The sequence below is a fragment of the Arvicanthis niloticus genome, chromosome 4, assembly GCF_011762505.2.
Source record: "Arvicanthis niloticus isolate mArvNil1 chromosome 4, mArvNil1.pat.X, whole genome shotgun sequence".
NCBI lineage: Eukaryota > Metazoa > Chordata > Mammalia > Rodentia > Muridae > Arvicanthis > Arvicanthis niloticus.
In genome coordinates this window covers 123,993,724-124,009,532 of record NC_047661.1, presented here as the reverse complement: position 1 = coordinate 124,009,532, position 15,809 = coordinate 123,993,724, and positions in this window count along the sequence as shown.

Genomic DNA, 15,809 nt, shown 5'->3' with positions numbered 1-15,809 from the left:
GGTTACAAAGAGAGATGTATAGCAAATTCATCACAGAGCATGGAAACCTTAAGATATTAAGTCCCAAAGGCCTAAGGGAGGCTTTCTATGTTTGTGTTCAGATTCAATGACACATGGCAACTAGGTTGAAATGTGTTGATACAAAGGGTCTGACTGTAATGAGGGAGGGAGGAAAGATCACCACATAGCTTAATAAAACTCTCAAATTCTGTATAGCATCCTTCCTCTAGGTAAGGAGCAACCCTTCTTTGAAAAGAGAATATCATGGCTTTCTATCAAACAAAATAGGTCAAGAAATTCTGCCATGGCCAGTTCATACATTGAAAGAGAAAATGGAATAATATTTCTATCTTCTATCGTTCATCATGGATAAGGAGAAATAGTTGTTTCTCTGGAACTCAAAGGAAGAGTGTAAAAGGCCAAAGATTGACCTGAAGGTCCATCAGATGCTATTCAGCTTAAAACACCTTTCAAAGTTTCATCCTGCGAGGACGCCGAGGTGTGACATGTTTAAATACAAGTCACAGTTTGATTCTGCAAGACAAACATTTTGCAAATCCATGAATGTTGGGAACAGTGAAAGTCACAAAGACAGCACAGTGGCTTGGCAAGGGTCCTGCCAAGCTGAGACACATGACACAATTGCTGTCATGCTGTCTTTCACTTTCGGTCTTGATCTCCATCTGTTGCCTGCTTGGGGGGCTTTGAAGATTTATACAACTTGGAGACATGGCATTGATGGGAAATTTCTTATGAATCATTTATTTCTTCTCACATGAGTACTGCTTCTAAGCTTCTCCAGGAAATTCCTGAGCACACTACTCCTCCTGCTCGTAGATACCCGTCTTTGGCCTCTTTGAAGGCCTTCCTTGAGACCTTGAGATTGTGACTCACAGGAAAATGCTAGAGATCTCCTTATGAGACTCTGACTCCATGTTACTCTTGGAACATCTGCCCCTGTACTTACTCAGGAACAAAATAGTCAGAACAAAGTAAATTTTAAAAGGTAAACAAGATTTAGTGAGTTAGAACAGTTAGCAGCAGATCAGATCAAAAACCTCTTCATCCTTTACACCCAGGAGATTATAAGATTGGGGGTCCCATATGGTCTGACCCTCAATAAAAAGATGTTGCATGAGGGGCTTATGCAAATGGACAAAATGGTATGAAAAAGTAGTTTAAAAACTGAGGTATCATGACCTCCTTTTCTTAAAAAAATTACTTATTTACTTAATTACTTAATTAATTACTAATTACCACTGTGGTGCTGTTTGGCCAGGGAATAAAAGAGTGCCAAGATTACACAGATAAATAAATGCTAAAATATATTTAAAATATACATTGCATTATACCAGAAATTTAATAATAACTACAACAGCTTTGGCCTAATGACAATTAGGCCAAATGACACTCTGACCATTAAAAGTTGATAATTCACTGCTTGGAACATGACAATCTGCCCAGGCTGGACTGGAGATTTTCAAGGGCCCTTGAAACTACAAGAACTATCAGCCTGAGAAAAGTCTGAGACGTTTTGGCAAAATATGCCTCTAGATTCTTACATGTTGGGTAATGGTGTTGATGAGGTAAAATGATTGTAAAAGATAACTCTGTTCTGTCATGGTTTATCAATAATGAGTAAACTTATGACCAAGATGAAATTGAAACACATGTCCAGGTACAAAAACGATAAGATCTATATTTTGGTAAAACATGAATCTACTCCTGCTTATGAGTTATGCATAAATGAAGCACCCCGACAGCCAGTCATTCAATCTGCAAGATTGTCCCAACCCCATTAGTGGCTCACACCTTCCTCACAGATTCCTTCCTCTGTGGGATGTGGCTGTATCAGCAACTATTTGCTTTGGAATTTCCATTTCCAGAAACTTCCTACTCTGCTGATGGTCGGGAGATTTTATGAGAATATTTGGATACCCACAATGAGGACAGATATCAAAGCTGTCACACCCATAGGCATGACTATCTTAGTTTGATTTCTGTTTTTATGCCATGACCAAAAGCAACTTGAAAAGGGAAGAAATTATTTGGCTTACATATTCCCATCACATTCCATCATGAAGAGAAATCAAGGCAGGAAGCCAAAGATAGAGACTGAAGTAGAGACCAGGGAGGGATGTTTCTTGCTGGCTTGTTCTCATTGGCTTGTTCAGTTGACTTTCTTATTTACCTCTGGACTGTTTGCTCAGGAGTAGCACCAACCACAAGAAGTTTAGCTCTTCTCCATGAATCATCAATCAAAAAATTTCCCCTTGACTAGCTTATAAGCTAAATTGATGGGGGCATTGTCCAAATTGAGGTTCTCTTTTCTAGACGATCATAGTTTGTGTCAAGTTGACAAGAAATTAATCAACAGAATGACTTGTAGACCTAAGTGTAAAGAGAAGCCAGACATGAGGAAGAAAGAATCAGTTTTCTCTAAGACTACAGCCTCTGTATGTTGAACAGTAAACACCACAGAATTCATGGGTAGCAAAAATTGGACCTTATGGGTTTAAAAACAAAGAAGACACAGTTGTTTGGATTGGGAAGGGAAGAAGGATCTAGAAGGTGTAGGGAGGGGTGGGTATGGTCAAATACTTTTAAAATGAGAAAAATGATTAAAAATTAAATCGAAATCAAAACAGAAGTCTGGATATGAAACACAGGACTAATTAGATAGTTCCAGAGATGAAGTAACTACTCCCTAGCCTTATACCCTTAGACAAGTGATTCACACAAGTTATCCTCTGACCTCCAAGTATGCACTGTAGCAGGCATAAATCATCTATGTCTAACACACACACACAGAGAGAGAGAGAGAGAGAGAGAGAGAGAGAGAGAGAGAGAGAGAGAGAGAGAGAAAGAGAGAGGTAAAATAAACACTAAACACTACAACCAATATCACCCAGATTAAATCAAATGACCATCACATTCAGATCAAGATGAAATTCTAACTTTTAATTACATGAAGATACACACTGCTCTAGAATTCTTTATGTAATTAAAACTTAGAATTTCATCTTCATCCTAGGATTTCAACTTGGAATGAACTGAGGAGAGCATAAATAACCAAAGCTTTTTGCTGCAATTCTGATGATGTGAAAGCTTCTGTACCTCCATCCACAGAGCCCAGGACAAGGTGCTCTAGCATCTGAAACCTCAAGAGACTTAACCTTTCAGCTTTCCAAGGCGTTGAACCATCAGGACATGCCAGGTGGCCTGCTAGAGCAGGTTTAGAAGGTAAGGAATAATTGAAGAAAGTCAAGAAGGAAGTATGAGAGGTGGATGGATATTCCAAGGGTAAAAAAAACAGCCTCTTGCTTAGGCAGGAGACAGTAAGGTCATTCAGCATCAAGAATAGTGACCAACAGCCCACCCTGCCTTTTTCCATGAGTGAAAACACCTTGTTGCTCAATGCCTGATTCTCAATCTGGTTTTAAAGGAGTTTCTGCCCCTTTACACTCAGCTGCTGCTATTGTTTGCCTGGCAAGGTCATTCTTCTTCAAAGACAGGTTAACAAGATCAAAGTAGAACCTTAACAAGGTCAATGTGCCTTTTATGGGAGGAGAAGAAGCCATTCCCTAAAGACTATACTTCTCTTTGTCCTTCTCCCTCAGAGCTCAGAGCTGTTCAATAGCCTGAAGGGTAACAGCCTCAGGCTCCTGAGATTCAGCACACCTCAGCCACAGCTTCCACTCTGTTCCTTTCATTTATTTCTTCAAAGATGGCCTCATCCGATCCAGTAGTTATCACCTATGAAAGAAAAAACTTACCTGCATGTGTGAAACTTTAGAAACATTGGGGTTGACCCAGAGTGTGGTGGCTCATGCCCTTGGGAAGTAGAGGAGAGACTTTGGTTGTCCAAAGCCAGGGAAATGTTCAAGGCCAGACAGATTTCATGAGGCATTGTCTCAAACCCAACCAACCAATCATTAAAACCAAAAATCAAATATGGGAAAGAAGAGTAATGTCGAGAACATCAGTACAAATACATAAAGTATCAAAAAGAGGGGGAAGTTCCTATCGTGACTGCCTCCAGATCGCTGATTTTCCTGCTTACTGTGTTCACATTAAAGATGATGGTTATGGCATTTATACATACAAATACTCTTTCAATGTCCAAAATTTTCTTTTCAGATGTTGAAAGGAAAGTGAGTGTGGGGAAACATAAAATAAACAATAATTGTAGCCATCAATTGTATATGCTGTGTCTCAGAAATGCACTAGCAAAACCTACTCAAACAAGATATGAACATAGGTAAATTGTCTTAATGTACATCTGTAGGCTTGTTTCACTTCTCTAATGCACAGCTGTAGGCTTGGTTGCTTCTCTCTTCCTACTTTGACAAATACCTGAGGATAAACAATTTAAGGAAGGGATTTCAGCTTGCAGGGATTTGGGGACATTCCTATGGACCTGTGGTGAAGCAGAGAACCCTGGTACTAGATGCACATGGTGAAGGAAGCTGGTTACCTCATGACATAATGACATAATGATGTTCATCATTGCCAAAAGTGCAAATTTTTTAGTTTTTTACATGATATCTATCCCATGTCTCCATGTACCACAAGGTCCAAGATCATGTCTGTGGTCAGCATTGTATGACTGGTCACAAAGATTAACACACAATAGGGATTCTCTTAAATTTGTTGAAAAAATGAGCAAGGAAGGGCTTACAAGATTGGCCAGAGGATTAAGGTGCTCTGCTGGGCTTGACTACCGGGGTCAGACTACAGGAACCACTTAATAGAACAGACACCTGCATGGAGGTCTCTTGACTTCAGTAAGTTTTCTGTAATACACATGTACACACAACAGAAACATAATGAAGTAAAGAATGTGATATGCAAAATATTGTTTCCACAACAGCACTGTAGTTAAATGCATTGTAGGTGTTTACATTTGAACATTCTTCAATGCCAACCTTGGCAGTAGCTGCTCTTGTTACTGCTGCTTCTCCTTCTTCTCCTCCTCTTACTTCTCCTCCTTCTTCTCCCTCTTCCTCTTCTTCCTTTTCCTCTTCCTCCTTTTCCCTCTCCCTCTTCATCTTCTTCCTCTTACTCTTCTTTTTCTTTAATTAAAAAGTTTTTTCATCACATAATATTTTCAGAGTCCCCTTCCTCTACTTCCCCCAGTTCCTCCCAACATCCCCTCCCATCCATATTCATTCTCATTCTGCATGTCATTAGAAAGAAGCAGGCTTCTAAGAGATAATAATAACATACACCTGTGGGGAGCCAACAGAAGGTGGCTATCATCCTTGCAGCCATCTTGAGCCTTATACCCTGACAAGAGACTTGATTACATTAGCCTACAACAGCTGAGCACACTCTGATAACATCTTGTTTTAGATACCCAGGATCTTCCCTTGGGTGTGTGAGACTTAAAGCTGTGATTTAGAGCGATACTTAAGGGTGTGACTTAAGAGATCAGATTTAGAGATAAGACCTAAGTGTGTGACTTAAGGGCGTGACTTAGAAGTGAGACATATAAAAGTCAAGAGGCAGACAGAAGAGTTCAGTACAACTTGGAGTAGGACTAGGCATTGAGGAAGAAGACACTTGGACTAGAGAATCAGACACTTGAGATTATTATTAGGTATTAGGCACTTGGCACTTGGAGGAAGAACTTGGAATTAGACATTAGGCACTTAGCACTTGGAAGAAGTAACTTGGAACTTGGAGGCACTAGGGACTAGGAACTAGGGATTAGGAACTCAAGACTTGGGACGTAGACTAAGAAGAGAGACTGAAGAATAAATGGGATTGAATCACACTCTGTCTGGTCTCCATTCCTCAAGTCCATCCTCACTCTCTCTCTTGCTGAACCCCGACCTGCAGACTAGAGCAGCTTGGGGCAGTGTGGGCTCTAACAGTTTAGCCCCCAAGGCTTTTGGCAGTTTGGGTTCCAACATTGATGGAGCAGTCCAAACATACACCAAAATAAAATATAAGGTGAAACAAAAACTATTACTTTGAAGTAGGGCAGGGCAAACCAAAACAGGAAAAATAAAAAGCCCAAGAGAAAGCATAAGGACTGGAGACCCAATAATTGGTAGCCATGACAGAGGACCTGAGGTATATCCACATAGACACAGTACATGCTGCTCCAGTGTCCATGAACTCATAAAAGCTTTGTTCATGTTGATTTAAAGCACTGTTTGTTCTTGGTGTCCTCTATCCCCTCAAGTTTTTACACTTGTTGCCTCCTCTTCCTCAGAGCTTCCTTGAACTCTAATGGGAAAGATTTAATGGAGTCTTCGAATTCCAGGTTAAGAGTTTCAAGGTCTCTCACTCTATTCATAATGTCTGACTGTGGGTCTTTGTATTTGTTCTCATCTTTTGCAGGAGGAAGCTTCTCTGGTGATGGCTGAACAATGTGCAGAATCTATGGATGCAGCAGAATACCATTAGGAGTCATTTTATCACTATGTTCTTGTTATTAGGTTTTCAGTTTTGTTGCTTTTATTGTCGTGGTTGTATAGTTATGTTGCTATTGTTGTTTTGACCAGTAGTAGGCTTTACATCTTCACCAGCATCAGAAGTCACTTGTTCTCTTGATCTCAGCCATTCTGGCAGGTTTAAGAAGAAAACTCTTTGGTTGGTGGTTTAGTCCCTGGGAGCTCTAAGTAGATTTGAGTTTTGATTTGCATTTCCCTGATGGCTAAGGATATTGACTTTCCTCTATTGAAAATTCTCTATTGTCAATCTGTACCCCATTTTTCATTGGACTTCGGTTTTTTGTGTGTTTTTTGATGCCTAGTTTTTTTGCATTCATTATACATTTTGGATATTAGCTCTTTATTAGATGTGGAGTTGGGAAAATCTTTTCCCCTTCTGTAGGCTGCCACTTTGTCTGAATGACGATGTCATTTGTCTTACACTGAAGCTTCTCAGTTTCATTACTCACATTTAGCAATTGCTGTTCTTAGTGCTTGTGCTAATAGCCTTCTGTTTAGAAAGTCTTTTTTTTTTTTTTTTTTTTGTGGCAATGAGTTCAAGATTTCCCCCAATTTCTCTTCTTTCGGGTTTAGTATATCTCGTTTTATGTAGTTCTTTGATCCACTTCAACTTGAGTTTTATGCAAGATGATAAGAATGGATGAATTTGCATTCTTCTGCATGCAGCCATTGGTTTGACCAGTACTTCCTCATTTGTTGCAAAGAATAGCTTGCAGGAAAAACTAAGATATATTAGGCAGGCAGGCAGGCAGGGATACAGATGACAGCTGAGAACAAATGTTAAACCTCTGCACACACCTTCACATTCTTTAACACACTTGCACATTTTTAAAATTCTATCCTCAATGCCTGAGATTCCTTCTTCCATTTCGTGTTTTCTGTTGGTGAAGCTTGCCTCTGTGCTTCCCGCTCTGGTTCCTAAATGTTTCCTTCCCAAAATACCTTCACTTTGGGTTTTCTTCATTGATTGTTACTTCCACTTTCAGGTCTTGAAATGTTTAATCCTCTCTTTCCACTGTTCATTTATGTTTTTATAAATTTCCTAACAAGCTTTATTTGTTTCCTCTTTAAGAACCTCTATTGTATCTGTAAATACCACTTTAATGTCTTTTTCTTGTGTTTGGGTATGTTGCAATACTCAAGGCTAACTGTGGTAGGGCTGCTAGTAGAGACATATTGCCTTGGATGTTATTGTGTTTTTACACTGATGTCTAAGCATTTGGATTTAAAAAGGTTGTAATTATGAGTGCTAATATCTGGTGTTGTCTTTGTTTGATGGATATTTTGCTATTTGGTATCTGTACTGGCTGGTTTTGTGTGTCAACTTGACACAAGCTGGAGTTTTCACAGAGAAAGAAGCCTCCCTTGAGGAAATGCCTCCATGAAAATGAGCTGTAAGTCATTTTCTCAATTATCAATCAAGGGGGGGGCAGCTCATTGTGGGTGGTGCCATCCCTGAGCTGGTCGTTCTGGGTTCTATAAGAAAGAAAGCTGAGCAAACCAGAGAAAACAATCTAGTAAGCAGCACCCCTCTATGGCCTCTTCTTCAGCTTCTGCCTCCATGTTCCTGCCCTGTGTGAGTTCTTGTCCTGACTTCCTTTGGTGATGAACAGCAATGTAGAATTCAGTATAACCTGAATAAACCCTTTTTTCCCAAACTTGCTTTTTGGTCATGATGTTTCATGCAGGAATACAATGATAGTTTCTGTTGCCCTCTCTGGTCCTTAGAATTTGGTAGCTGTGTGTGATCCAGTGGGAAATTTATCTGGGCTCCTAATAATTGTGGCCACTGGGGGTTTCAGGTAAAATGTGTTGGGACCTGATGCTTAGGGAAGAGGTTGGAGGTTCCACAGGATGGTAGAAAGCAGGGTGTTCCTTCGGGGTCTGCTTAGTCCTATGGGAATGCTGACAGACAGGAGACGACACAGCAGAAGTTCTGCTACATAACTAGGGATGACACTGGGGATTGAGAGTGGGGCAATTCAGGGAAAGCTGAAGATCTGTAGTTATTCTACCTGCTTCCCAAGGCAGACAGGCCTATATTTTAGCAGTAGGTGCTTACTGGAGTTAGAGAATGGGACAAAGCAATCAATGGAAAAAGGGAAGTAGAAACTGGAAGATTTGTGTAGTCCACTGGAGATGGAGGAAAGGGAAAAGGAAGGTCTCACTCAGCACATGGTCTGATTCAGAGGTAGAGGTAAGACTTCCGGATTCAATTTGGAGGACCTAAAACCCTGTTGGAGATCTGTAGTTAGGCTATTTACTTCCCTGATCACCATTGCCTGTGGGTTCCAAGGGAGTGCTTGCTGAAGTTAGGGGTTGAGACAAAGTGGGGAAGAAAGATTGGAGGACAATATCTGCTGGACATGGAGGAAATAGGAAAGGGGTCCTCTGCAGGTGTTCTACTGCAGAGAGAGGGATGAGACAGGGAGATTGGATTTGGAGCAGTTGAAAGGGGGGTTAAGATTTCCAGTTAGCCCATCTGTGCCCCTGGAATGAGTAGCCTGGGACTCCCAGGTTCTCAGGAACTCCCTGGTGGAGTTAGGGCTGGGATAAAGCAATAAGGGAGTGTGGTTAGGAGCAGAAGATCTGTGGGATCCACTAGTGATGGCAGGGTGGCTGCTTCAGATGTTCCCGTGTAGACCTGTGAATGAGACTGAGAGATGACATCTAGAGGAGTAGAGAGAGAAGTGAAGCTTTCAGTCAGCCTACCTGTTTCCCTGGAAGAACGCTTACTGAGCTTTTATGGTAAAACGTTATAGTGACAGTTTGGTTAGCCACCCAAAACAGTTAAGAGTCAATAAGTCAAAACAAACAAACAAAAATACCAAACAACAAGGAAAAAAAAACAAATAAAAAAATCTTCCTATTTTTCAATCATTTCATCATAATAATTATAACCAATGACCAAATAGAAGGAACACTTGGAATTTTCTTTTTTTTTTTTTAAACAAACTAACACTAGAATATTACCTAAAAGAATCATTCTAGGCTCTTATGAGCAGACCAAGAATGAACATGGATGAGCAAATGTCTCTGTAGTAGAACCCACTATCCTTTGGGAATACACTTGAAAGTAATATATTTGGATCTCATGGTAGATTGATTTTTCAGGTTTTTTGAGGAACATCCACAGTGGTTTCACACAGGCTGAACTAACACTAAAGGCCTTTTGGAAAGCTGTAGAAATATACTAACAATATATACATATATGTTACATAGATACTTGTATGTGTGTGTGCATGTGTGTGTGTGCATGTGTGTGTGTGTGTGTGTGTGTGTGTGTGTGTGTGTGTGTGTGTGTGTATGTGTGTGATCATAAAGATTTATAATTTTACTTCTGATATCTGGTCTTGTTGTTGGGTGGTGGGTGTTTTGCTCCTGGGTATCTGTTTCCTCTCTTAGGAGAGTGTGATGATTATATATTGCCTAATAATAAAATACTGGGGTCCCAACAGTTGTGGCCACTGGGGGTTTTAGGAAAAATGTGTTCATGAGTATTAACAGCTGATATTTATGAATAACAATGGGCTAGGAGAGACTGTGGAGGCCCATAGAAGGAAGAAATGTAAGGTATTCTAGCAGGGTCCCTTTAGTCCCCTGGGAATGGGGGCATAAGGTGAGGAAAGTCCTCAGAACATGACTACAGAGATGGGGATGCAAGCTGGGCATTGGCCTTGCAGGAATGGAGGGAGATTTGAAGAGCTGCAGTTAACATAGTTGCCTTCATGGTCAGAGTGTCCTGTGGGTTCCCAGAGGCTAGATCAGGGCAATGGGTCAGATGAGTAAGTCTCTGTGATCCACTGGAAATGGAGACACAGGAAAAAAGGAAGACTTCAGGGGGTATGTTTCACTGCAGAGCTGGGGATGAAGCTAGGGAAATGGATCTTGAGAAGTAGATGGAGAGGTGAATATCTGTAGTTGGTCTACTTGCTTCTCCAGCCAGAGTAGCCTATGTGTTTCCAGGGAGTTCCTGGTACACTTAGGGGCTGTAATAAATCAATGAGTCCGGCGAGGGAGGTTAGGAGATCCGTGGAATCTACTGGAGATGAGGACAGGGTAGGGGTGGGAGGAGGCTCTGCCAATATCCTACTGCAGAGCTATGCATAAAAGTGGAGGTTGATTTGGAGATGCTGATGAAGAAGTGAAGTACTGTAGTTAGTCTACCTGACAAGAGGGTGAATCTTTTTACTCTTGAATTGTCACATTAGGGAATTAATGGTATATTAATTTATAAATCTAACATTTTCCCCATATGAAAATGTTACAAATGTTGGTAGACTGAATAAGTGGGGCTATGCAGGGGGGTAAGTTAACAGAGAAGCAATGTCAAGCCTGCCCTATAAGCTCTCAGTTACAGCAAGGAAGAGCACACAGAATATGTCCACAGCAGGAATTTCCTGATGATGGTTTAGCGAGGTGGCCTCCCCACCATTAGGGACTAGAATCCCTCTAACTGTAAGCCTAAATAAACCTTCTTTTTTCTCTAAATTATTTTTAGGACAGGCATTTCATCAGAGCAATGAGTAAAGCAATTTGAAAAGGCATTTTGTAGAAATCCATAATATAAGGCTATAATGCACACTGTACTCTGGCTAGTTCAGGGGCATCGAAATCTAAGGATTCTAATGGGACCTGCAAGCACTGGTCCTCTAGCAAGAAAGACGGCAGTTTAATGGCTTCCGAGGATTTCAAAGACAAAGAAAAAAAAGTCTCTTGACTGTAGCCCCAGTGAGCTAGCTACACCACAAGTAAAAATAAAAGTATTGTACCACACTGTAAGGACATGGAGTCACACACAGCCAAGCATCAAGGTTCAGTTGCTATGGTGAAATGTCTTCATGGTACAGAGCAGTAGCTATCATACTGCCTGTGGACGCTATGGGGGAGATCTATATCACAGGGAGATGGGATGGGAATGTTTCCATCAACCTAAAATATCACAATTATTGGAAGTTTGTATAACCTAGAGGAGGGAACAGGCAATCCCAAATGAGTGTTACTGGGATTCTTGCCGATATTGAAGAGCAGGTGCTGAGATCCTAAAGTCTACATGCACTTCCATGTTGTCCACTGATGTTACACAAGGGTGCCCAGGGATTCAAGGCACTTTTAGAGACTAGGAAGCCTAGTCCAAGTGTTTTCTTAATAGACTAATTACAGCTAAAATTAGTCGTGTTTATTCTAACATTAAAATAAAGTTGGGAAATAACATCCAGGCCAAATGGCTACAAGTTGAAAAAAAAAAAAAAAAAAAGAAGAAGAGAAATAAATCACAGTGAAGTTTAGCAGTAATTAATTGCTACAGTAATATAGGATAGAAGAATGTTTAATTTCACTATGGCATTGGTATTCTAAAATAATTACTAAACTGAGGCTTATGGTAGGATATGTTAGAATATGTTAATAAAGATTATCTCCTTGGCTTAAAAATATCCCCCTTACTTTCAGGATAAAGATAACGGTCTCTGGAGTGGTCTCCTTAGCATTAGCCCTGTCTGAGCCTCTGCTTCCACTACACGAACATTAGAATGGGCTCTTCACATGTGAATGGAGCCACCACGTCCCTCCTATGCTCAGAACCTAAGAAAGTCCTAGTTCATTCAAGGTCAGAGTCTGCACTCTCCGGTGAGGCTCTGCATGACTGTGTTGAACACCCTGAGCTCTCATCAACTCTCCTTGGCTTTCTTCAATACCTAAGCCATATTTAGGGCATTTCTGTGTCTCTAAGCACCCCATTCCTCTGTCACTTCAGAGCTTTTGCTCGACCCTTTCCCTCTGGCTGATCTTCTTCTATACAGTCTCAAATTCTTTGGCTCCCTGCTCAGATATCCCTCTATAAAACCATTACATAGAAGCCTATTTAAATAGTTCATGAAGCTCCAACACCCATGCTTCCTGGCTTCCTCGTCTGTTTTATTATTACTCGCCCTGGAAACACATGTGACACACTACCAGATGTGTTCCTTCCTTTAGTATTGTTCAAGAAGCTCTGATTCTAAGAGTCCTTTGCCTTAGGGTGACTACAAATCAAATACTATGAATTGAACAAATGCTAAAAACAGATATTTATTATTAATGTTAAGGTGATCAGTCCAAGATCAAGGTGTTTGACACTTAAGGTCCAGGTTCTTTGCTCCCTAGGTGGGGCCCCATTACTTGCTTCTCTAGAAAGAAAGACATTGTGTCCTGCAGAGCCAGAAAGGGCTGAACATTGTCATTTTATAATGACAGCATACCTGTGACCCAGGAATAAAGAACCTCAGAGGGCCAAGTCATAGAAGTGCTCTGAAACGTCCTCTGGGTAAGACACAAACTCATGGGAGCTGTGCTTATGTGCATGAGAGCAGAATAGTGTAACATTCCCACATGGCGGCGGGAGGACTTCCAAGACCGCCCCCTAGCCGATACTGGTATGGAAGTATGAACATTTGAAAATATGAATGCCAATGCAATGCTGAAGGAATTCTTCATTCTGTGACAGAACAGTTCCATTCCCCATAACTCAGGAGATAGAAGCATGAGCCCCAGGAGTGTTTGCTAAGAGGTAGATGCAGGCTGCTATTTCTGGCCTCGTTTCTTCAGTGCTTCGAAGGTACTATTCTGCTTTTTACCTCAAGACTTCTGGCCATTCCCCTCTCTCCTGTGCTTCCTCAGTTTGTTCCTTGATTTTCCTTTACTGTTTGTTCTAGCTTTACTTTACTCTTTGTTCTAGCTTAAGTTTTAGATTTCTGCCTGTAATTACTTCTTTGTTCTAGCCTAGGATTTAGATTTCTGCCTGAAGTAGTTAGGAGCCATCTCGAGTGTCATGACAAATACCATTGAAGTGGTGTTACTTCTGAAATTTACAATGATAGTCATTATAATTAGAAAAAAGTTTAAAGACACCTGTAGGGTATTTGGCATAATTCTAATATGTCTCTGGATGTTTTAGCTTTGCATAGTGAGATTATGAATTTAAAGAAAGCTGCTCTGTTGAGCTTTGATGCTGCAGATAATGCTGATAAAATTATCCATGGCTTGAGGTCAGTGTTTCCATTTTGGTCAAACCTCAGGAATGGCATTTGTAGCTTGATCAGGCTAGTCCCTTTTGTCCTGGAAATTCTTTTATTCCTTCCCATTATGTTAAAGCTTGTCTCTAACTACATCATCAGGTTGGCAGTCAAAGTACATGACTTAAAATTGAAAATGGACCCCCAGACAGCTATTAATTTAACAGGCTGGCAAGCCAAGGGTGGGTAAGGTTCTGTACACAGCCTTACCAACCTTAGACAGAAGTGCATTGCTTTTGATAATGCATATTCCATGATGGGTAAGAAAGGCATTCTTGTCAGAACAACTTAAGACAGGCTCAGTTTAGTTTATGCAATAAAAAGGGGGGAGATGTGAAGAGCTTTTGGAGCTGCCTGGCAGGAATCTGACATTGGCCAAGGACAAGGAAATAGGATGCTTGGAAGGAATCTGACATAGGCCAAGGACAAGAAAATGTACTGCAGGCAGGATTCTGACATTAGGCTTAATGATGCCTTCTAAGCCTCTTGGTTTCTCTTTTTTTCTCCCAAGAGGCATGATGCGAACAGTTGGACCACAGGAAGCCAACTTTTTCTATAGATATTCCTGTTGGATAATACAGACTGAATGTGGATTGTCAACTTCCCTAATTAAGCCATATTCTGGTGTGTTCCAGTAGAATTAGAAAACATGGCGCTAAGTGTTGTTTCCAAGATATTCAACCCTCACAGGACAACCTGATTTCCCTTTTCTCTGAGCATTCCAGAGTTTTCATTGTGTGATCCTGTGGGCTTAGAATGACGTGAAAATAAATTACCATTACCTTCTCCTCAGGTGATGAGAATCTGTATAACTCACTAAGTAGTAGAGGTATACTTCTAAAACTTACTGTTTTGTATTAACATTTTCTTTCTTTAATGTGAAAAACTAATAAGCAGCCTCCTCATTCATTGCAAAGAATAGCTTGCAGAAAAGCCAGGATATATCCAAGCAGGCAGGGATACAGATGACAGTAGAGAAAAAAATGTGGAACCTCTGCACACACCTTTACATTCTTCCATATGAGAGGAACTCAGTTTCCTTAAGATTGGAAGTAGAAGCTTATGAAGGTTGGGAGTGTGTGTGTGTGTGTGTTTGTGTGTGTGTGTGTGTGTGTGTGTGTGTGTGTGTGTGTCTGTGTTAATTGATGGTTTCTCCCTTAACCCCAGACTCACAAAATGTTGGCTCCTCTCACACTCTCCAGCAAGGCTGGGCGAATGGATGAACATAATTTTCCCACTCAACATTATATCCCTTCCTAGCTAAGCAACTAATAATAGTGAGGCCTCTTCTAGTGTGCTCACAGAGGAATTAACTGCTCTGCTAGATCTGGCCTAGGCAAAGGCCTTCCCCTTCTTCCTGGTTCATCTCTAAGCTGCTCATCTTTCACATCAATGCTATCACAAACAGGCTGAGAAAGCCACAAAGAGTCAGTGTCTCTGCCCTTGCAGAGAGGCTGCAGCAGAGCAGGCTATTTCAAAGCCTTTATGTGGCGCCTTCTGAGCCATACTGAATAGCTCTCAGCTGAAATTGCCAATGGATAAAAGCTCTCTTTAGAAATGGCTCTCCGATGAAAAGTTTTGGAATTCTTAGGATTATAGCCCTTCAGCCATATCCCATTATGCTTCCTCTCTGAGTTTGAACTACAAGGAGGGATGGAGATACGACCATCCTGAAAGACGGAAAGAGATGGAATTTTGTTCTGGAGGGGGATGATACAGTATCTTTGCAAAGAAAAGGTCTACTTTTCTGTTTTGTTTTTGTTTTTCTTTGCCTAACAGATGTTTCTGTGAAAACAGAGCAGCTCTCTGGGAGAAGGTAGAGACACAAATGCTATTGATGGCTTCCTAGAATGGTAGCTTCACCACACTGCAGGTAGATAAGTCTTTAGTATCATACATGAGGAAGCCCCAGGTCAGACTCCTAGTTAGATAGATGATCGTCAGCACCAGCAGTGACAGGGCACAAACCTGCCCATAATATAATTTTAACATTTTTTTGTCTAGTTGTGGCTCTTTTCTCTACATTTTCTTGTAACATTTTAGAAAGCATGTCCTTTCATTCAATCTTTAAAGATTTTAATAGTCCTTAATTCGGTAATTGTCACATCACTGTAAGGAAAGTCACTAATAGTGTCATCAGAGGGAGGATCATTGGGGCTAGGGAAGAGGTTAAGTGATCTATCCAAAATCACAGAAGCCAGTAACGATGGCCAGAGGGGGGATTTCTCCACCTCTGACTGGTCCCTTGATGAACCCAAGGACTGGGCAGCTACATCAGTTCCACATTTTCTTT